The 22,013-nt window shown below is 51.6% G+C and overlaps 1 long non-coding RNA gene across 2 annotated transcripts; it reads left to right on the forward strand.

The window, feature by feature from the left end:
- Positions 1-353: 353 nt before the first annotated feature.
- Positions 354-20,110, forward strand: LOC306665874. 2 transcript variants are annotated; one of them, XR_013765129.1, is made up of 3 exons: positions 354-504; positions 7,240-7,317; positions 19,979-20,110. It is a non-coding gene; the product is annotated as an uncharacterized lncRNA (long non-coding RNA). The 2 variants fall into 2 exon arrangements; XR_013765130.1 differs by having other exon boundaries at positions 355-504; positions 7,243-7,317.
- Positions 20,111-22,013: the final 1,903 nt, after the last annotated feature.

A 22,013-nucleotide genomic window follows, 5' to 3' on the forward strand; every position in this document is an offset into this window, starting at 1 on the left:
ATGAGAAGCAAACAGAATACCACTTTAGGTCATGGAAAGACAATCCCCTGGGCTGGATGGAGGCCAGAACTTGGAGTGAATGTCCCTATGGGGCCAGGTTGTCCTTGCTAACCGCATCTGATCCCTTGGCCTTAGATGATTGGGATTGGTCCCAAAGTAGGAGGATCTGAGTTCTTCACATTTTTCCAATAAGGGCACCTTGCACACAGTAGGCCAATTAACTTCTGTGGAATCAAGTAGACTCTTACCAGTCTTTTACCAAGAAATGGTTCTTGGGAGACAAAGGGATAGTTGGCAGCCCAGGGAAGCCCTGGCCGGGGAAGGGGATCACATTGCCTTGTTTACATGCTCTGGATGTTTTTAGAGCATGTGTCATTTGGCTCTGAATGCTAGAGCTAGTCTTTCTGGGAAGTCACAGAGTGGACCAAGCCTAGCGTTCCATCATCTCACTACTCCCCAAGATCCTGCACTTCTAAGCTCCGAGAGTCCGTCTTCCTCTCATGTGTAAGTACCAAGTTGCAGAGAGAGGTTCCCTCTCAAAGGCTGGGAGGCTGAGTTCTGGTCCCACTTCCCTCCCACCTTGGCATGAGGCCCTCAGGACCCTGTTGGATGGAATGATCTTTTTGGGTCCCTTCCAACTTGGCCATTCCCTCTTCTGAGACCTTTTCTCCTCCCAGGACTGTGGCTGCTTCCGTGAGGTTGTCCTCTCTCACTGGTGCATCCTTGGCACCAAAGGAGCTGCTGTGAATCAGCAGGATTGGTTTCAAACTCTGGATTGGTTTTAAGCCTTGGTCTTTGGAGACAGCTGCTTACCCAGTGTGGTTCTGCAGGCTTGGGGAAGGGCCTTTCCTCCCTACGCATGTCCCAAAATACCTCCTCCATCAGCCTTTTGATGTCTGGGATTGCTTTGCTGTGGACAAAGCCTTTCATTCCACAATGAAGGATCAAAAATAGAAATGAATGCACATGTGTTTGGCATTGCCCATAACAAGCTGTTCTTGGCCTCCACGCTGTGGCTCGTGCTGTTCCCTCTGCCAGAAATATGCTCCCTGTGGCCCTGGTCCCCTCCGACTGATCCTTGAAGAGTCTGTTCAAGCATGTCCTGCCCTAGGGGAGACTGCAATTGATTTATCTTGATTGCAGGCAACAGACTGTTCATATTAGCTCAAGTAAAGACTGGTGGGAGACAAGTGTGGCAGGGACAGAGTCAAGGAAAGAGATGGGGCCCTGGACCTTTGTGAGAAGGAAACCTAATGGTTTGCTTCTATAGTTTGTCTCCCCCAAATAGACCGTAAGCTCTTGGTAGTAGGGACTACGCCTTATTCGTTTGGAAAGCTCAGACCTAGCACACAGCCCAGGATCTCGGATATACTCCATTGACATTTACTGAATGAAAACATAAATCACTGAATCCCAAGTATGGATAGAAGTGTGGACTTGGTCTCTGAGGAACTTGTAATCTAGTTGCAGAATTAGAAAACAAGTGAAAAGTTAAACAAGATGGGCTATAAAAAGTGCAGAATAATGGTTAGGAACTGACACAAAGCTTGCAAGATGAATGCATTAAAGGCCTCTTAGGGGAGATAAGCTTTAGTTAGCAAAGAGTCCTGAGGTTGACGTTCCTTCACACTAACCTGCAATTGACTAACCAGACCTATTTCTGAGTGCAGAGTTCAGATTTTCAATGGGGAAAATTATGCGAACTTTGAATTGATGCATAATTTCATATACAATGTTGCAATGGGTGACTAGGGATGGGGGAGGGGCTGGCCCGCAACATCAGGTGTGTTAGAGTCCGTGCTGACTCCCCAGGGACCCAGCAAGCAAGCAAGACCCTCCTAGCGTCTCATGGGGGTAGCAGATCTGACAGGGAGAGCCAGGCTCAGTTATCATGAGCTACCTACAGTGCATGGCCAGAGAGGCCCTGGGTGCTGTCCGACTCCACAGTGAGGAATGAGTCCTTCAGATGCCTCCTCATTTTATTGACTCAAATCCAAGGCTAAGAGAGAAGAGGCCTTGGTGGTGGAACTTGCTTGGAGACTGGGTCCTAAATGAGTCTCTGCCATCCTCCCTTCTGTATCTCCACTGGTCATGGAGGAAGCGGATCCCAGTGAAACCCACCGAGGCCAACCCCTCGAGGACACAGGTGCGGGGAGACCAGCCCCTCAGGGCTTTGCGGTGACCTGACTTCCCACGTTTGCCCACACCATGTTCACATTTTGTGGGTTGAACAGCCCTTCCTGAGGGGCCTGCCACGTGTTGGGCACTGTCCTAGACAGTGGGCAGTATGGGTTTAGCAGTAAGAAACAGAACCTCACCCACTCGTGGTTTAAAGTGTACATTTGTTATTCTATCAGTAAGGAGGAAGTGCTGGCTGGGGCTCCTGAGGCAGCAGATCAAGGACTCCACGCTGCCTTCAGAAACCTGACTGCTGGAGTCCTCCTCCTCTGCTATTCTCTGTGTGTCTCAGATGGTGAGGTGGGACCCCAGCCTGGCAGCCTCTCAGGTTCGAAGGCAGCAGTAAGGGGCTCAGGAACCCACGCTTCTCTGTACCGGGGAGGAATATCATCTTTCCTAGGCGTGCCCAGTCCACTTCTGTTCATATTCCACTGGCCAGACCTGGGTCATGTGACCCTAGATCTGTTTGCAGACCAGCCACAGGCAAATGGCAAGGGTCTCAGGCTAGTCTCGGCAACCCAAGATGCACTGCTGGGGGAAGGGCATCTCTGTTAGGAGCGCTGGTCTGGAGCTAGAGCGCCCCTGTTCAAATCCTGACTCTACCACTTCTTAGTCACATGACCTTGGGCTAGAGCCCAACCCCACTGTTCTTCAAGTTGTTCCATCTGGGGATAATAACTCCTCACAAGTTGATGTAAGGATTAAACATGTTCCTGTGTGTAAGGAGCTCATGGTGTCAGCTATTAATATAACCACCTTCCCAGGCTCACTATAATCAGGATAAGGGCTGACCACCCAGAGGCCACCCTCCAGTTTGCAGACAAGGAAACAAGTGATGTCTAAATCCTGTGCCATGGGGCTGGAGAACGGGACTCCAGTGAAGGGTAGATGTCTAGATGCTGAGGACACCAGGGAAGCTTCTCAGAGGAGGGGCTTCCCAGGCAGTGGCAGGTGGGTGGGAAAGGAAGACAAGTACAAACAGCTTATTGCACCCAAAGAATGAAGTGGGGGCCGGGGGTGCTCCAGATGTCTGTGTGACCAGGCTGGGGAGGGCCTCCGGCCCCGATCGCAGGAGCACTCTCAGGGGAAGGGCAGTAGCACCTTTTCCTACCAGATGTGTGACTTAAGTTGCAAGTAGCTGTAGCTTTGCTGGTTTTGCTGCTTGGGATGGGTGGGTAGGGAAGCTATGGAGATGCAGGTGACAACCTGACTAGGGCAGGTATAGGAGGGCTGGACAGGAGGGAAGTTCCTTCAGCAGGATGTGGTCATCAGATGTGGGGGGAAAGGGGCAGCCCAGCAAGACCCCAGGATTCTGGCTTAGGTTGTCTGAATCAGTGGGATGTGGGGAAGACACAAGGGATGCTGGGGGCTGGGAGAGGGAGGATGCAAAGAATATAGGGGTGAGGCATTCCATTGGCCAAGTGGGTGCAGCTGGGCTATCAGCAGACCAAGTCTGGAGCTCAGGAGAGAGACCCATGCTGAGGACAGGGTACTTCAGAGCTGTCAGCATGGAGGAAGTAGATAAATACTTGAGATAGATGAAATTGTCCTGAGAAAACAGAAGCAGGAGCAAGAGGGCCAACCCCCAGTGCTGAGCACCATGCAGACTGCCAGCAAGCTTGTTTGGCTCCGCGCTGTGTCGCGCCTGATGTGATTCAAGGCCTGTGGGCAGGATCTGGTTGCTGCGCTATTGTTTAACACTCAGCCTGCTGTGTGGATTTCTGCACACCTCCTGCTGTTATTGAAATTTGCAGCCCTGATGGAGGCTGAGAAGAGAGGTAGGCTGAAGATAAGGACCTGAGAGCAGCCACCTTCCTGGGGCAGATGGGGATAGGAGCAGCTGTAGGAGAGCGAAGGGAACGATGGGGAGGGTGGGTGCTGGAGAAGGATGGCCCAAGCCCAGGGAGGCCACCAAGCCCAATTCATGTGACTCTAACCCTCAAGGGGACTAAAGATCCTGAAGACATATCACATATGTCTCTTCTGTCCTAACAGAGTCCCAGTGATAGGTGTTTATCACAACATAATTTATCGCAATAAATTATATTAAGAATCTATATTAAATTATAGTAAGAATTAGTTATCTGAAGTGGAGTGGATGGGGAAGTAGGTTATCTTCCTGACTGTACCCTGTGGGTGGTGTTCATGCCAGAGGGTGTGAGGGTGAGAACTGGCTGTTTGACTCTATATGTTGACAATGGGCAGTTTACTCAATGACTGAGTCTGACTCATCTATCAAAGAGATAGAGAGAGAGAGAGAGAGAGAGAGAGAGAGAGAGAGAGAAAGATTGAGAGAGAGAGAGAGCCAATATCTCCTGTAAGGATTTGGAGAGGCTTAAATGAGATACTGCATGCTAACAGAATGTATGGGACCTGTCCAGCCACAAGTGTTCCCAGTGTGGTCCCTCACCCCTCGTCCTGTACCCAATACATGATTGGAGCTCTGGCATTGCATTGTGAATGAAAATGGGAAAATAATTTTGCTAGTGGAAGAAAGCCTGGAGAAGTGCAGGCTTGCAGAGAGCATAGGGAGCAGCTTGGACCAGGATATGGGACAGATAGCACCACGGTGGGGATGGCTCCCCACGGACTCTCAAGGGCAGAAGCAGAAAGCAGTGGAAGACAAGACTGGCCTCAGGAAACCTGGCACAGAGAGGTCCAGAATGGAGGACAAAGCCAGTACTAACCCCCAAGTCTGGGTTCTGTGACTTTTCTGTGTCTTTGCAGTTTCCAGTCTTGTGGTGTCTGCTCCTCACACGCCCCGTGTTTTTAGGTCATCAGCATGATGGAAAGAACATGGGTACATACTGGAGTCCGAGGTCTCTGGGCCCAAGATCCTGCTCGATCCTTTTACACCCTGTGTGATCTTGTAAAAGAGGTTTCCTCCGTCTGCGTCTCGGTTTCCTCGTCTGTAAACTGGCTGGCCCATTCATCTGATTACTGCGTGGGATAATTAGCGTGCGAAGGCTGAGGGTGCTGTGCCTGGTGCTCGGTAGGTGTCAATCATTACTTTTGTCTTGCTTTTCCTTGCGCCTTGAGTAAGGCAGTTTTTACCACCCTCAAGAAGAGGGGTGACAGCATTTCATGACCACTCAAGAAAGTCTATTGTGGGAGGGAAAGAGCTGCTGAGGGGAGAATTTGGGGACCTTATTTCTGGTCCCAAGTCTGAAAGAAAGGCTGACCCTGGGGGAGGGAAAAGACAGCAGGACATCTGCTGGAGGTGGTGACCGGCAGCTGTGGGTCCTTATCTCCTTCCAATGACAGCCTCAATCCTTGCCTTCCATGTCCCCTAAGACCCTGGGTTGGGAGCAACCCTGGGTCTTGAGCATTGGCCCTCCATAGCACCTCCTCTGCTGCCTCCCAGAGGTCACTTCCGGGATGGCCAGCCCAGCCAGCCCAGCCCAGTTCTTCCAAATCACAAATAGCCTTGGCCCTTCTTGTTCCATCTGGCCCAGGGGTCAAACCTAGACTCTCTAGGCTCTAGAGGAAGGATCTCACAAGGGTCTCACAATTGAACGGCACGTGGCAGTTTTAAGAAAGTGTTCCTATCCTCCATATTGCTGGGGGGTAGCTTTTTTACAGAGAAAGGAAATGGAACCTCAGAAAAGTGACCTGTTGAAACTCGCCTAGTCGATGAATGGTGGACCCAGCACTAGAACCCAGGAACTCCCAAGCAGGGGACATTCTGTGTGATAAAATATTGGGGGCCCATGTTCCTTCCCTTGGACTTATCAATGGGCCGGTGGTTTGCTGCAGTTTGTATGGATATGAGCTTCACTCCCTGTTTTTGGTACCGGGAGAGAATCTGCCCTCTTTCCTGGACCTTTCCTCTTGCAGCATCTTCTTGAGCCCCACACCCGTGGACACCTCCATCAAATCCTCTGGTTGGGGGAAGTGAACAAAGCTGTTGGCAGCCTGCTTAGTGGCATGGCTCCCTGCTCGAGGGCTGCGCTTTTCCTGTGATGCATGGTGATACCCATCTCCGCAGACATCCCGTCCCCGTCCCCTCTCATAGCATCGCCACAGCGGCAGCCCAGCTCCAGTGGCAGGGAAAAAATTGCGTCTGTTGCATTCCATTAAGGAGCAGGGAGAAGTTACCAGCATCGATTGAAATTCTCAGGTAGAGCGAATCCGGTGGCATTTGAAGAGGGGAATTTAATTTGATAGTTTATATTCCACTTAAGTTCCTCCTCTCTCTGACTACCAGTAAACAGCTGCAGACTGCCACAGCTGTCTCTGCAGCGGAGAGGAAACCCAGCGGGGTGGGGATGGGGAGGCTTCGGCAGGACCCCACTCCTCCAGGGAGGAAGGGCAAGAGGCGTCTGGCTGCAGGAGACCCCTGTATTCCTTTTGTCCTTTCTGGGCCTCACTGTAAAATAATGGGCTTGGAAGAAATGAGCGTCAGGGTCTCCCTTGACCTTGGACTTCACACTGTTTCAGGGGGTTTGGTGGTGGAATGGAGGGAACCGAGAATTCGGGATAAAAAAGCCAGGGCTCACCGTAGTCCTTAGCTTCCCGCAGGACCCTGGGCAGTCACTTGACGCTCTCTGAACCTCTGAGGATGATCTGAGGTCCAGGATGCTGGGAGGTGGAATGAGAGAATGTGGAATCAGCATCTGAGGCCTGGAGGCCCGGCCGGAGGTCAGTAGGTACTGTCATCACTGTTTCTGGAACAGAGGAGCCCCCACAAGCCCTGCTTGGTCCCCTTGTCTGAGGCCGGGGCTCTGGTTGGCTGGGCAGCCCCTCCTGCCCAGGAAGGCAGGCCTACAGGTTGGAAACTAGCCAAACTGTGTCCCCTACCCCCAGCAAAGCTCTTCCTCAGAAAGGACCTATTGAAGGGGCAACGGGACCTCTTGGTCCCCAGCTTGACACCCGGGCTTCCTCCTCCCTCTGGCCCCGGGGTTGGTACTCACCTCAGGAGGCAGAGAGCCAACCCTGGGGAGTGAGGTGAGGACGGCCCGAGCGATGGCCCTCAGTTGCCCCCTCCGTGTCCAGGTGCCGTGCTGGGGCGGGTGCCCTGTGCTCCCGGGCATCTCTTCATCTCTTCCTCTGTTCACTTAGCAGGTACCACAGGAGCATCAGCCGACGCGGGAGCCGGGTCCGTTCCTCCCGCCTGGCTCCGTAGCTCCTCACCTGCAGGTGAGTCTGCGGCAGGAATCCCGCTAGGATCGCTCTTGAGCTCACTCCTGTGAACATCTGGACCCTGTAGGAAGGAAGGGCCGGGACATGCTTAATGCGGCATCTAGCTCCACGCCCCGCGGTAGGGGCCTCCCCTGCTCCTCACGGTCCTGTGGGTCTGAGATATTTCCCAGGATGGCAGCCCCATGCTGACAAAGTCCCTGGCTCTTTCCAGAAGCATTGCTTTGGTTAAATATGGGGAAAAGAGGGCAGAGAGGGGCTGGTGGCCTTGCTCGAAGGCCAGTATGCCTGCTCTGGCAGCCTCGATGGCGGCGTCCGGTCTCTTGTGTGCAAGGCTCTTGCTGCCTTGAGTGAGCATGAGCTGGTGGGCCGAGTGTGGCTTGGAGATGGGGAGTCATGAAGGGAGCGGGAGAGCCGAGGTCAGAATCAGCACAACGTGAGCTCTTCTCACCACCCACGGTGCCACCCCAGTCTGAGCCACCACCTCACACTCCAGGTCTGTGGGACTGCTGCTGGTCATGTCCCTGTTCCACCCTCACACCTCATGATCTGCACCCTGTACGTGAACCTGAACTCTTTCCTTTCCTTTCTCCCCTTGCTCATTCTGCTTCCCCACTCAGTCTCCTTTTGCATTTCAAGCCGGTTGCAGCCTGCCCCAGGCCCTTTGCACCTGAAGTTCTCTAGTTGCCCTTTCTCCTGTTTATTCAGGGACTGACTCAAACGTCGTCTCCTCAGACTTTCTCCGACCACTCCATCATTTAAAATCAGATCCCCTGTCACCATGATGTCCCCAGAGCTTAGAAAGATGCCTGACTGGTAGTTGTATTTCATAAATATTTGTTGAATGAATGAACATGTGAATGGGTGAAGTGCAGTAGCTGGAGGGGAGTGAAAATCTCCGCACCTCCCAGGAGCGCGAGGCTGCTGCAGGATGGAGAACGGGGCCTGGCCAATGCCTGGCTGTCCTCTGGGCCCCGAGGGGCAGCTGGGGTCACTGCAGCGAGGTGAGGATTGGTGGGGCGGGGACGGTGGGTCAGTGTGGCCCACAGCCCTGCTCTCCCTGGGGCCCTGCTGGACAAGCTCCTTCTCACGGTCCCATAGTGACAGGCTTGTAATTAGACTGACATCTGAGCCACAATTGTCCCTTGAAGCCAGTTCTGAGAGTCCAAGGCTGGCTCTCCACCCCATCCTGGCACTGGTGGCCTCTCCCTGAGGGTCTTGCCCAGGGTCTTTAGGATCCCGAGAGGTCTGAAGGGAGCCAGGTGGGATGTCTTGCCTGAGGAGAAACCGGAGAGACAGGAACGCCTTCCAGCTGGGGTGGCACGTCAGGTCCAGGTTGGCTGAGTGAGGAGCCCGGCTGGGGCGTCGCCTCCCTGTCTCCGATTTTCTCCTCCATAAACCCTCAGAGAATTGGACAAGATCAGTGACTTTTATATTAGGTCTGGCTCACGCTGGGGAATGCAGATGCCATCACTTGGATTCTACATGGAATGAGAGAGGAATGACCGAGAACTTGGTCAGGAAGGGCTCCCTGGGGCTCCTGAGTGGACTGAAGGGCAGAAGGCCCAGTGCCCTCCACCGCTTGGTCCAGAGAAGCCCCCACCTTCTGTTCCATGGTGTGACCCTTAAGATTTCACTTGCAGAAAGTCTTCTTTACTAACATTTGAGAAACTCCAGAGGAGACCGCTCCCCAGTGCCCCCCTGGGGCCGCCAGTGTCTTTATTCTCTTAAGAGCAGGTGTCATAAGACGTTTGGTTTCTTCCACCGAGTGGTGTCCGCGACAGCTGCTGAAGTGTACTGTGAGCGCGAGTTGGTAAGGGTGGGCGGGTGTGTCCCTCCAGGACAACCCAGTGCCTGCACCTGGAGGCACCCACTCCTCGCTGACTCCTGACTGGAGAACCAGGGGAGGCCTCAGCGTGAAGAAGCATTTCAGTGCCAGGAGGCACGACAAGGGCATCAGGAGCCTGGGGCCCTGTGTCAACAGCGAGGGTGGGATCAGCTCCCTGACCCTGGCAGCCTGCTCCCATCTGTCCCTCCTGCAGAGGCCTGGCAGCAGCAGGGAGCAAGAGGTCTGCTCCACTGCACCCCTCCCCCAGCTAAGGGACAGACGGTGCCTTGCCTGAGTGACAGCTCACTCAAATGGGAATGAGTCCTCAGGTCTTATCCATTATCCCCTGATCCTAGCATGAGACCGTCTCCGTCTCTCTGATGAGCCCCGTGGTCCCGCCTCCATGGGATGCTACAGCTGAGGCTCAGAGGGCATCAGTGCCGCCTGGAACCAAGAGGGAGGGGCCGGAGGGGACCCCGGGAAGAAAACAGGAGTCATGGTGCCGTACACTGTGCCATATGAAAATTTTTGTTTCACTGAGGTGACAGGAACCCTGAGGGCCACTCTCCTAGGAATGGCGCATCTCAGGTAGTGATGTAGAGTCCCCGAGCCCCTCTGGCTGAACTACCGAGAACACACGTATTCTCGTCACAAAACGTCCAGATCCAGGGCAGGATTCAAGGCCACAAGGCTGTGAAGGAGCAAAGGCAGGTCGCGAAGCTGGGGCGGATCTGTGGCCCTGCTGTGTGCGGGCAGGCCCAGGAAGCCTTTGGTGGCTCACCCTGCCCAGCAAATGCCTCCGTGTGGCCTCAGTGGGCTCGGGCAGGTGGGCCTCTGGGGCAGTCAGGCTAGCCGACAGGGTGGGCCGGGGCTGGTGGCCTGCACTGGTGGCTGGAGGGCTGGGCAGAGCGGGGCGTGCGTGGGGAGAGGGAAGGCGGCCTTCATGGAGGAGTGGGGTGCAGAGACCTGGCTCAAAGAGATGCCCCGTCTGGAACAGGGGCAAGTGCATTGTTGGGATGGGGACGGAGGACCCAGGCAGCAGGGCAGGCCAGGGCCCTGTGGCTTCAGAGACCAGGACAGAAGGAAGCAAGCTCCACAGAGGGGGAGTGTTCACTGTCTGTCCATCATCTCTTCAATACTTATGGCGACCTTGTCAATTAACAGGAGACAGAGAGAGAGAAAGAGAGAGAGAGAGGGAGAGAACCAATCCATCATTTTCCCACTTGGCAGATGGCAAGGTCCTGGGGGAGGCGGCTGCACAGTGTCTCTAGGTGCATCTGAAACTCCCCCCAGGAGCCATAAAATAAGGCTGTAAAACTGATTCCCAACTCCGTGGCTGCTCTGTGGGAGCCGGCACGGTGCAGGCTGCCCGCTTGCTGTGGCCAAGGGCCTGCACAGGCCTGCAGACTGCAGGTCCTCACCCTCTGGGCAGAGCCAGCTGAAGTGGCAGGAGCTCTCTAGGCCGTTTCAATACAGCAGTCTGTGCGTTTGGTAAGCTCCTTGGCACGATGGAGGCCTGGATCCAAGGCGGGATTTTATTTCTTCTCAGCCACCATGATCGGTTTTTTTACTTAATTGTCATCCTGAATGTGCCCTGTCTCTTTCTCAAGCTGCTTGCACAAATGTCACCCAGCCTTGGCTCCGTGGTGTGCTGTCATTGTTTGCCTGATTTCTCAACACCTTTCTTCTGTCTAAAGTGCTGCCTGACAAGGATTTAAAAAAAATTGTATGATCCTGATTTCCTTTGCCCTTTTATGCCTCCTTCTTTTAATAGGAGAGGAAATATGCCTTTGCTCTGCCTCACCTCGGTGGGCTGCTTCTTGCCAAGTCATAGTCGTCTCACACCCACTAAGGCTTGGGCAGAGTGGCGGGAGGCCAAGGCCCCCAGAAGGGCAAGCGTGGATCTCACATCCTCTGTCTGAGTGTGACCTGCCACTCCAGCAAACATGCCCATCCACGCAGAAGGCACTCGGCTGCTCTAACGTGACTTCCTGTAACCCAGACACAACCTCCAACACAGAGAGATCATGCACGGAAAAACTAAACTTCTCCAGAGTAGACTGTTTTCGGAAGTCAGCCATTTACTGCCTACCGCATATGTTTCGAGGCTTCCCAGGGAAATAATGCTTCTGTAGCTGTTAGAACATAAAAGAGCAAAAACTGTGAAGTAGGGGTGGGGGGCAGCGTCTGTGATAATTTGTAACAAAGACACTCAAAGGATTTAAGATTTCAACAATTTTACTGTAGTAAAAAATGTATTAATTAGGGTAGAACCTAGGCTGCTGCAATGAAGAAATACTCAAAATGCAGTGTGCACACTTTTCCCTTATGGGATCATCCAGAGATAGGCAGATGATCTGTGAGGGGCAGGTGACCCGACTCTGGAAGCCCATCAGGGACCCCTGCCTCCTCTAGAATGTGACCCTCACCCTCACGGTCCTTGCTGCTTCATGGGAACCACGTCCACGTGACACAGAGCACCAAAGGGCAAGCCCCAGAAGTTGTAGATGTCATTTCTTCTTCTATTTTTTTTTTTCCTGGTACCAGGGATTGAATCCAGGAATACTTAACCACTGAGCCACATCCCCAGCCCTTTTTTGTATTTTATTTAGAGTCAGGCTCTCGCTGAGTTGCTTAGGGCCTCCCTAAGGTGCTGAGGCTAGCTTTGAACTTGTGATCCTCCTGCCTCAGCCTCCTGAGCCACTGGGCATCATTTCTTCTTGACTCTCTTTGGCAAAGACTTGTCCTTGGAGTCACAGACAGCCAGCAGAAAGGGAGGCAGGGGAATGTGTGCTTGGTGGGAGACCAGAGCTAAAGCATGGGACATCATCAGTAGAAGGACAGGAGCATAGACCTAGGGACTAACGTGGAGATTCTACTCTAGGAAAAAGTTTCCGTGATGAAGCTTTTTCCAATGATCCAAACATACCTTCAAGTCGATCTTTAACAACAGCAAAAATCCTCCCTCTTCTCCCCTAATAGACCACTGCTGTGAATGAAGATGGCTTCAGAACAGGCAACTCATGTCCTTCAAGCTAAATGCCAAAATAATGCAGCCTCCTTGTTTGCTGACTGTCCCGAGGCCAGGATCTTACTTGCCTCTCCCCAGAAGCGAGGGGAACAATAAATAGCAGCACGCTAAAGAATACACATTTTATTCTGTAAAGGCATAAAAATTCTACCTGGAGGCTTCCCTGACAGGGCTTTCCAATCTTTCCTGAGATTTAATACAGGAGATAAATTCAATTTCAGCACTGAGTGGCTGCCCGTGGTGGGCTCGGGTAAACGGTTGTTGAATAATGCTTCAGGAAGTGGCCGTCTTCATAACATCCTGAGGTCTGATGGAGGAGGGAGTCAGCTTTCGGGAGCACGGATGGATTTCTTATCTTGTTTGTGCAGAGAATGGACGGTGTGGCCTCCATGGCACCACCACGCTGTGCCACACAGCCTGTCCCCGGAGCACCTCCATCCCCAGTTGGCATGACTCCTATTTTTCTATCTGTGCAAAGTCTTCCTTGATTTATTTCTCCAACACTTTAGTGGTTAAAAGTGGAGGGAATCGGGATCACAAACGCAGCTGGGTAGGGTTAATTTTTGACAAGCATTATTAAATGCTTTGACACCACTGGAGGCGTCTCCTGGGCTACGTTCTCAGAAGGTTATTGATTCAGGAAAAGAGTGAGAGAAACCCAGCAAGCGAGAAGCTGAGGAGACCGCCCTGGAGGAGTTCAGCAACAAAGGGGATGAACAGGTGGGCTCGACACCAGGAGAGCAGGAGGTGCTGGGACAGGGCAGGTGGGCTTCCTCCGTCCAGGTCATGAGGCTCTTTATTTATGTTAATTTTTACATTTTATTTGTTCTAATTAGTTGCATGTGACAGTAGACTGCATTTATACATTTTGATAAATCATACCTGAATGGAGTATAATCTCTCATTCTTCTGATTGTACATATTGTAGGATCACATGGGTCATGCAGTCATATATGGACATGAGGTAATAATGTCGTTTCACTCGACTGTCCTTCCTACCCCATACCCCTTCCCCTCCCTTCACTCCCCTCTACCTAAAGTAACTCTATTCTTCCGTATCCTCCCATCCTTATTGTGAATTAGCACCCGCGTATCGGAGAAAACATTTGGCCTTTGGTTTTGGGGGCTTGGTTTAATTCTCTTAGCATGATATTCTCTAACTCCAATCCATTTACCAGCAAATGCCAGAATTTCATTCTTCTTTAAAGCTGAGTAGTATTCCATTTTCTGTATCCATTCATCTGTTGAAGGGCACCTAGGTTGGTTCCATAGCTTAACTATTGTGAATTGAGCTGCTATAAACATCGATGTGGCTGTGTCACTGTAGTATGTTGATTTTAAGTCCACTGGGTATAAACTGAGAAGTAGGATAGCTGGGTCAAATAGGCACAGCCTCCAATACGGTGAGCAGTGCAACCCACCTGGCTTGGAGCCCTTGGTGGTTCCCACTGTCTGGTGGGCTCCTGGTCAACCCCTTCACGACCCTTCCCCAGCTCCCCAAAGACGCCCAGACACGTTTCCACGCCCCTTCAGATTTCTGATCTGCCAGAAAAGCCAGCTTCCCCTCCCTCCCCTCCCACCTGAGGGCCGTAGCTTTGGTATTCTCCTTTAATCGTTATTTGTTTGTTTATCTTTCCACTGGTTTTTCAACCCCAGGGACAGTTCTCACCAAGCCAATTGAAATTAATTTTGCAGGGACAATTCCACAAGACAATGTATCAATTGCTGTATTAAAAATCAAGATGTATTGCAACTCTACCCTCCTTCCCATCCCTTAATTTCTTAGTTCCCTCAAAGGCACAATCAAGTGTGTCTGGCATAATTTGTTCTTTATAAACCCAGACTGCTCATTGCATGTAGTTGTAATTTTAGAATGATTTTTGGCAGTGTTTTATTTCTATAATACTTTTCTTTATTGCACTCGGTGATTGAATCTTGGTGATTAAGGTGACAGGGAGGTGGACCTCAGGCCCAGGCCCCTCGCCGAGGCCTGCTCTCAGACTTCATCTATCCAGCCTCCTCTGCCTCTGGATCTATGATCCGGTCACAATGTGGCCTGCAGGGTAGGACCATCCAAAGCAGCTGGGGACACAAGCTAAAGGACTCTTTTCCAGGACATAGTGGTCAAGCTCAGAGGATTACAAAAGGCATGTAGAATAAGCGTCTGCATAGCATGGAGGATAATAACACCCATGGTGCTGGGTGTTGTGGGCTGAGCTGTTTTCTCTGTTCACGTGGAGAAGTTCTAACCCCTAGTAATGGTGGATGGACCTGACTTGGAAAGAGGGTCACTGCAGATGTAGTTAGTTAAGATGAGGTCATTAGAACGGGCCCTCGTCCCAGCCTATACAGCGTCCTTATCAAAAAGGAACAAGTGAGTCCAGTGCAGTGACTCACACCTATAATCCCAGAGGCTCGGGAGGCTGAGGCAGGAGGATCACGAGTTCCAAGCCAGCCTCAGCGACTTAGTGAGACCCTAAGCAACTCACTGAGACCCTGTCTCTAAATAAAATACAAAATAGGGCTGGGTGTGGCTCAGTGGTTAAGCACCCCTGGGTTCAGTCCCTGATACCGAAAAAGAAAAAAAAAAAAGTGAAATAAAAGAAATAAGTAGGCACAGACACGTGCAGAGGGCAGAACGCCAGGTGAAGACGAGGCAGAGACGGGGGATGGGTCTCACTAAGGCAAGGGACACCTAAGATCGCCAGCAGCCACCAGCAGTCAGGAGAGGCATGGGACAGAGCCTCCCTCACAACCCTCAGAAGGAACCAGCCCCACAGACAACTTGGTCTCCCCACTCCAGCCTCCAGGACCGTGAGCACGCAACACTCTGCTCTGGCAGCTCTAGGGAGCAAAGACAGTGGTTATGGGTGGGCCTCTGTAGCAGGCAGACCTGACTCTGAATCCTCGTCCGGCACTTTATGAGCCATGTGACCTTGGACAAATTAACATGACCTCTCCCACCCCTCCAGGTAAAGTGGAGCCATCCTAACACCTTCTTCGCGGTGTTTGGAGACATACTGGATGCCATTGGAGGCCCCAGTTCATTCTTTCAGCCAATGTGGAGTTGGCTACACAGCTTCCCTACCTGTGGCTCTGAGCCTGACAGTGTTCTCTAGGCCTTGGAAGTGTCTGGGCAGCAGAGAGGAGCAGTCACTAATGAGGGGCAAAAGCTTCCTCCTCTCTGGGAAGGACATAAACAGGGTACATGACACAGAGTCTCTCCGCAGCTCTCCAGGGGCCCAGGCCCCCGGTGCCTGAAGTAGTCACACTCACATACCTTTATGGGCTTTTCTGCCTGGGCTTCCTTGCTCCCCATTCCCTCATGTGACTCGTCAATCACCTCCCAGCCCAACTACCTGCTCCCAAATTTTCGCTTCAGGGTTTGTTTTTGAAGGAACCCATATGAAGACAGGCTGGTTCCGAGAGACGGTGTGTGGAAGCACTCACAGCGTGGCACATGGCGAGCTCCCAGTCCATTTCAGTGAGTGTGGCGCTCCATCTGTGCAGCATGAACGACGTGCAGTCGGCCTACGGTGTTTGGAAATGGGGGCTGGTCAAGGTATCGGGAGCAGGCAGTCCCCACTCAACAGCCCCATGCAGCCTGAGGGCGGCCATGCGGCCATCAGGAGGGCGTGGAACTGCATGGACACGCGGGCATTGAAAACTCCCTCTGGAAGTGTGTAGGAGCAATGTTTTAGTCACTCTTTGCCTGTACAGACTAGAGGAAGTGTGTGTGCAGGTCACCTCCTGGCAACTCCAGCTGTTGCCGCCCGCAGCAACAATCCTGCGGGAATTTATCGAAGGTGGACTGGGAATGAACTACTTCTATTACTTTATCTGGACTACTTCTTTGCTCGCTTGCTTATTCGCTAGTTTATAGAGGAAGATAGGCTTTGCTTAATTTTAGAGGTGCTACGCTTTCAGAGGTCTGCTTCTTAGAGGTGAGTCGCTTCTTGGAGGTGCGGAGTGCGGCCTACGGCGTGCAGCCTGCGTCCTGCAACCTGCGACCTGCGACCTAGAGGTGTGTTCTTAGTTCCGCGTTCTGCGATCTTCATTCTGCGATCTGCGACCTAGAGTTGTCTGCTTAGTCCTGCATTCTGCCATCTCCTCCCAGGTGAAGAGAATGTCTTATATACCTAAGGCAGCCAATCAGCTGAGGATTAAGTAGCACGGTTGGAGCATGCACCATGGTACCAATTAAGAATGAGGAACATCTGTTGACCACTAGCACAGAAGAGACATTAACTAATCAGGCAAAAGTAGATCACCCCGTGTTAACGCTAATTATGCGCCACCTCTTGGCCCAACGTCAGCCGCCATCTTAGGGCTACTTAAACATGTCTCTGCATCCAGCCTCAGTGCCCAGACTTGGCCAGAGCCAGGCTGTCTGCAGTAGTCAACATGCTGTCAGAGATTGTCTGACCTTTTGGCCCCCTGCCTGGCTGCTTGGACACTGGAAAACACACAAACAGCCCCTGAAAGGTGGAGAGAGCCACTGAACAAGTGATTTCTACCCTCCACACCCAATCGCTAGTTTGCTTTTTATTCTGTGCTGCCAGGATCTGCCTGGCTTTGTGGTGGAACGAACTCAGGGCTTGCTTTGAAGAACTCCTGTCTCTGAGGCAGAGAACACACTTAGAGACAGCTAGAAGGAGCCTCAGATTTTGTTTGAGTCAACCCACCATTGTCCATGTGAGCAGCTGACTGTGTTATCCCCTGCAGAGGGGTGATGACCTGTGGGGACAATTTGTTGTTGAGGGAGCTATCCTGTCCTTTGCAGGATGTTCAGGAGCATCCCTGGACTCTAGATTCCAGTCGTGTCTCCTGCTCCCAAGTTGCATTCACCATCAGTGTCTCCAGGCATTGCCCAACGTAGCCTGGGGGAGAAACCCTGCTGCGGAGGGGTCAACACACGTGTAGACCCCTGGGATGAGTATTCGTGGACAAAGCTAGACAGGGCCTGGCTTCCTAATCCCGGATGAAGTCTGCTTCCTTCGTAGTTGAGAAGCGGGCTCTGAGGTGGTATATATCTGACTTCAAATTTCATTTCTCATTCACCAGCTTGTGACCTTGGATATAAAATGAAAATCAAATCATACCATTGCCTTGCTTAAAAACCTCCTCTGGCTTCTCACTGATCTTAAAACAAAATCTGTGCTCCGTACCACAGTCTTCCAGAACTAAGCCTCCTGTTATTCCACTCTCCACTCTCCAGCGCTTTCCTGCAGCCACGTTGAACTCCGTTCTGTCCCCTGAGCACACAGAGCTGCTTTCTGTTCCTACACAAGGTTTCGTGCCCACGGTGCCCTGGGCTGGAGCATCCCTCCCCAGGTGGCTGTGTCTGGCTCCTCCCCTTGCTCACCTCTCAACTCAGGTGTCTCCTCCTCAGACAAGCCTTTCCTGGCCCCTCTTGCTTAGTAGCACCCACCCCTCTTGGTGGGCTTGCCCGGTCCTCACCTTCACGACTCTTCATAGCCTTGTGGTGAAGACTTAATGAGACAATCATAATGACAAACTTGTAGCAGTAGTAGGAATAAAGCAAGCACATGGCCTATAGTGAATGCTCAAGAAACAGTGATTAAAACTTATTTTTATGGCACAGTTTAGAGATCATCCATCATCCTGGCTTTTCTGAATCATCTCATCTCCTCTTCACAGGTGGGTTGTTCCCCACAATGTGACTCCCATGTTCTCAGCATAGACTCCCCCAAACTCACTTAGCTAGGGTGACCAACCTGTCCTGGTTTGACTAGAGCTTTCCTGGTTTAGCACTGAAAGTCCTGCATCTTGGGAAAGCCCCAGTTTGGGGAAAACTAGGTTGTTTGGACATTCTACTCCTGGCTTCCAACGTGACATCTAATTAGGGGCAACTGAGGCATTGGTGGGGCATGAGCAAACGGAGAGACCAGTCCAGGTGGTTTGGGTTCTTTGTGGGTGTGGTCTTGGGGTGTAGTGACTGGGACGGCAGCTTGCCCGACATGACACAGGCACAGGAGTCCCTTGGAAGGCCAGGTCCGGGCTGTCCCAGTGTTGGTTGCCAGTGGCTGAGCACAGAGGCTGTTCCTTCTGCAGTTCCAGTGATCTCTGACCTCCCCATATCCTCACTAAACTTAAACAACCTAGAAAGGATTCTGTTGTCGGCAACTGGACTCAACCAATACACACAGTAATCGTACAAGTAGTGGAGTGTAGATTCCAGCAAGCCGGCACTGTGTAAGAAAAGTCTCTCAGGGATGCTGAAGATGAATCAATACCTGGCCATCCAGGCGACAGCTTATTACCAGTGGCTTCACCTGATGAGACAAGTACCTCTGTCGGTTGCCTCAGAGGCTACGAGGACAGGGTCTGCTGTACTGTAGAGCAAGCTCTCCTGCTCCCTCCCTGCCCTTCGGTGTCCTGTGCCTCTATGTCCTGGGCACCAGGTCGGGTGGGCTGTCAATCACAGTGGATTGTGGGCATCATTGAGCTAGCCAGTGGGGTGCAGACACTCCTTGGGCTCGGGGGTGTGCTTGGGAAACTGACCCAATACCGAAGGCTGCCCTGGATAAGACTGGGAAGTCCCCAAAGGGGGCGTAGGTCTCGCAAATGGTCAGGACAATCATGGGTATCAGAATATCCAGACTGAGCAAAACACATCCCCAGAGGACGTTCAGTTCAGAAGGCAGGTGGGTCTGACCCAGCACCAGGAGCCCCGTCCATGCTCAGGGGGACGGGACCTCAGAGAGCTGGATTTGGCTTAGCAGAATGAGCTCAGGTGGACGCTGAGTAAATCAAAGCCAACGGGCTCCATCTGGACTTAGGGAAGAACTCAGATCAGAGGCAACAATTTAGATTCCTTGAGCGACTATCCATTATGTATCCTCGAATTAGCATGCATCCTCAGAGAAACGTGGTATTGCTTTGTACATACATGATTTTGATTTTGCACAAATAGTATAGTATTATGGGCTTTGTTCATACAAATTTAATACTAAGTTTTTAAACATTTGTTTTTTGGTACATTTATTACTTTTTATAACATATAGAATAACATGGAAAATCTTGAGTGTATCAATCAATACTTTTTTTTTCCAGTACTGGGGATTGAACCCATGGTGCTCTACCTCTGAGCTTCATCCCCATGCTTTTTTATTTTATTTTGAGACAGATTCTTGCTAAGTTGCTCATGCTGGCCTCCAACGTGTGATCCTCCTGCCTCAGCCTCCTAAGACACTGGGGTTACAAGCACAGGCCACTGCACCAGCTCAATACATTTTTAATAACAGATTTATTAAGATAAAATTCACACACTACGGAATGCACAGTTTCGATGTTTCAGAAGTTTTTAGTACAGTCTGAGGTGTGCAACCATTACCACTATTCAGAGCACAGTCATCACCCCCAAAGGAGCCCCAAACCCACCGATACCACTGGAAACCACCAATCTTCTTTCCATCTCTGTGGATTTGTCTCTGTACACACAGACGTTGGAAATTTCATATACACAGAATCATACAAGGGTGTGACCTCTTGTCTGGCTTCTTTCCCTTAGTGTAATATGTCCGAGGTTTGTCCATGGGGCAGCTCATGTCAGCCTTCACTTCTTTCTATTGCTGAATAACAAATCATTGTGTGGATAACCCACATCCAGCTCGTTCATGGGGATGTGAGTTGCTTTCCACATTTGAGCTGTTCTGAGTAACATTGGTATGAACGCATTTATACAGGTTTGGGGCAGACAGGTACTTTTGATTCTCTTGAGTAGATACCTAGGACAAGAATTTCTGGGTCTCATACTAATTTTATCTTTCATTTTTTAGGAACTGCCAGACTTTTCCCAAAGTGGCTGAACCGTGGCACATCCCCACCAGCAATACACAAAGGTTCCAATTTCGCCACCTCCTCACCGACGCTTGTTATTGTCCATCTTTTTATTATAGACATCGAGTAGGAGTGAGGTGGCCACTCATTGTGGTACTGACTTGTACTTCCCTAATGACTATTGATTTTGAATATTGTTTGACATGTTTATTTTATTAGCCATTTGTGTATCTTCTTTGGAGAAATGTCAACTCAAATGGTCATTGAATTGACAAAAATCAAGTCCCTGTGGAACTGAATTGACAAAAATCAAGTCCCTGTGGAACTATCACCTGCATCAAGGCATAGACATTTCTAGCACTCTAGAAGACTCTTGTCCAGTCACAGGGTGACTACAGACTAGGCTTTCCTACTTCATTGAAAAGGAACAGTACTTGACACCCTCCTTTTTTTCTGGTTTCTTTTACTCAATATGATGCCTGTGAAATTCATCAGGGATGTTTTTCTTTGTTCTTTTTCATCACTGTATAGTATTCTACCATTGGGTGGTTCACACATTCTACTGTGGAAGTTGACTTGGGTTGTTTCAAGTTTCAGGGTAAACACAAATGTATTCATTCAATACAACCTCACAGTACGCCTCAAAGGATAGAGTGGTTACCCAGAGTGGTTGCTATGGAGGTGGTGGGCAGTGGGGGTGGGGGCGTGTGGCCAGGCAAAGGGTCCTGCACAGGCTGATGAAGAGGCTGCCAGGGTGGTCTGAGAAGGATGTACCTTGAACTCTGCCTGAATACACAGGAAAGGAAGGGAGGGAAGAGGAAAGGAAAGAAGAGGAAGGAAGTCTGCTTCTGTTTTCCTGACGTGCTCAAGGACATTCCCAGAGGTCAAGGCAGCTGGTCTACTGGCCCAACTGCTGCCGTTCCCAGGAACCTCTGGTGGTGCTTGGGAGGGCTGGGCAGTGCTACTCCTGCCCAAGGGGACGGGAGTGAGCGCCCCTCCCTCCACTGGTTGGTCACCCCCACCCAGGAGGGCCTGGGCTTTAGGAAGTGTCCAGTTCATCAAGGTCATGGCCAAGATGCCTCCCTTGTTTGGGTCTGGCTGAGATTTATATAGTGTTTCAGGCAAAAGACTCTCTGGGCTTCATTTTCCTTTCTGAAGTTTAGGTTTTTAAAAAAAGATTTTTAAAAAGGCGGGTTGGTTGGGCTCTGTTTTCTAGAGAAATTCCCCAGTGAGAGTCCTGTCCACCCTCAGCCCTCCCCAGCAGGAGCTGTCCCCTCCTTCAGTCCCAGGTCTCTGCACAGGCCCTCCCTCCCTCCTTCCTGCCCACCTGTCTCATCTGCCTGGTGAGCTCAGGTCCCTGTCTAGCGGGAGAGGCTGGTGCAGAGGCTAGACAGAGAGGGTTACCTCAGGCACACGCTGTCCTGACTACTGCTCTGTGTGTGTGTGTGTGTGTGTGTGTGTCAGGGGGGGAGAGAGAGAGAGGGAGGGAGGGAGAGGGAATGTGCGTGGATTCTATTCAATCTGCCCCTGTCTCTTCCTGCTTCGAAGGAGTCCCTACTTCTCAGTCAGGTCCTGCAGCCCACGGGACTAGATTTTCTTTAGGGACAGAGCAGGCAGAAAGCAAATGAAGTCAAGAGGCAGAAAAAGATGCAAAAATAGTGACAAAAACCTCCTAGAGTACAGAAATAGGATGGATAGGGCAAGAAAGAGAGAGAATAGACGTGGGGATGAAGAGGGACCAGCAGGACAGGGAGGAAGGGTGGCCAGCAGACCCTGGCAGCGGGCCTCTTTGCAGGGACTGACTTCCTCCCCCTGCCATGGCTGGTCTGGGGACGCCTGTGCCGGGGGGTCCAGCTGTCACCAGGCTGGGCCTTGCTTGCTGCACCACAGCTCTGCCTGGCTAAATGACAGCTCGAGGAGGGGCAGGCACGTGAGCCGTGCCCTGGGAGAGCCCCCTTACCCTCTTCCTACACCTAGGCCAGCGCTCAGGCAGGCCAGCTTGGCTTTGGTTCAGAATCCCTGCTGGGGGCAGCC

Source organism: Sciurus vulgaris (assembly GCF_902686455.1).
Source record: "Sciurus vulgaris genome assembly, chromosome: 7".
NCBI classification, from domain to species: Eukaryota; Metazoa; Chordata; class Mammalia; order Rodentia; family Sciuridae; genus Sciurus; species Sciurus vulgaris.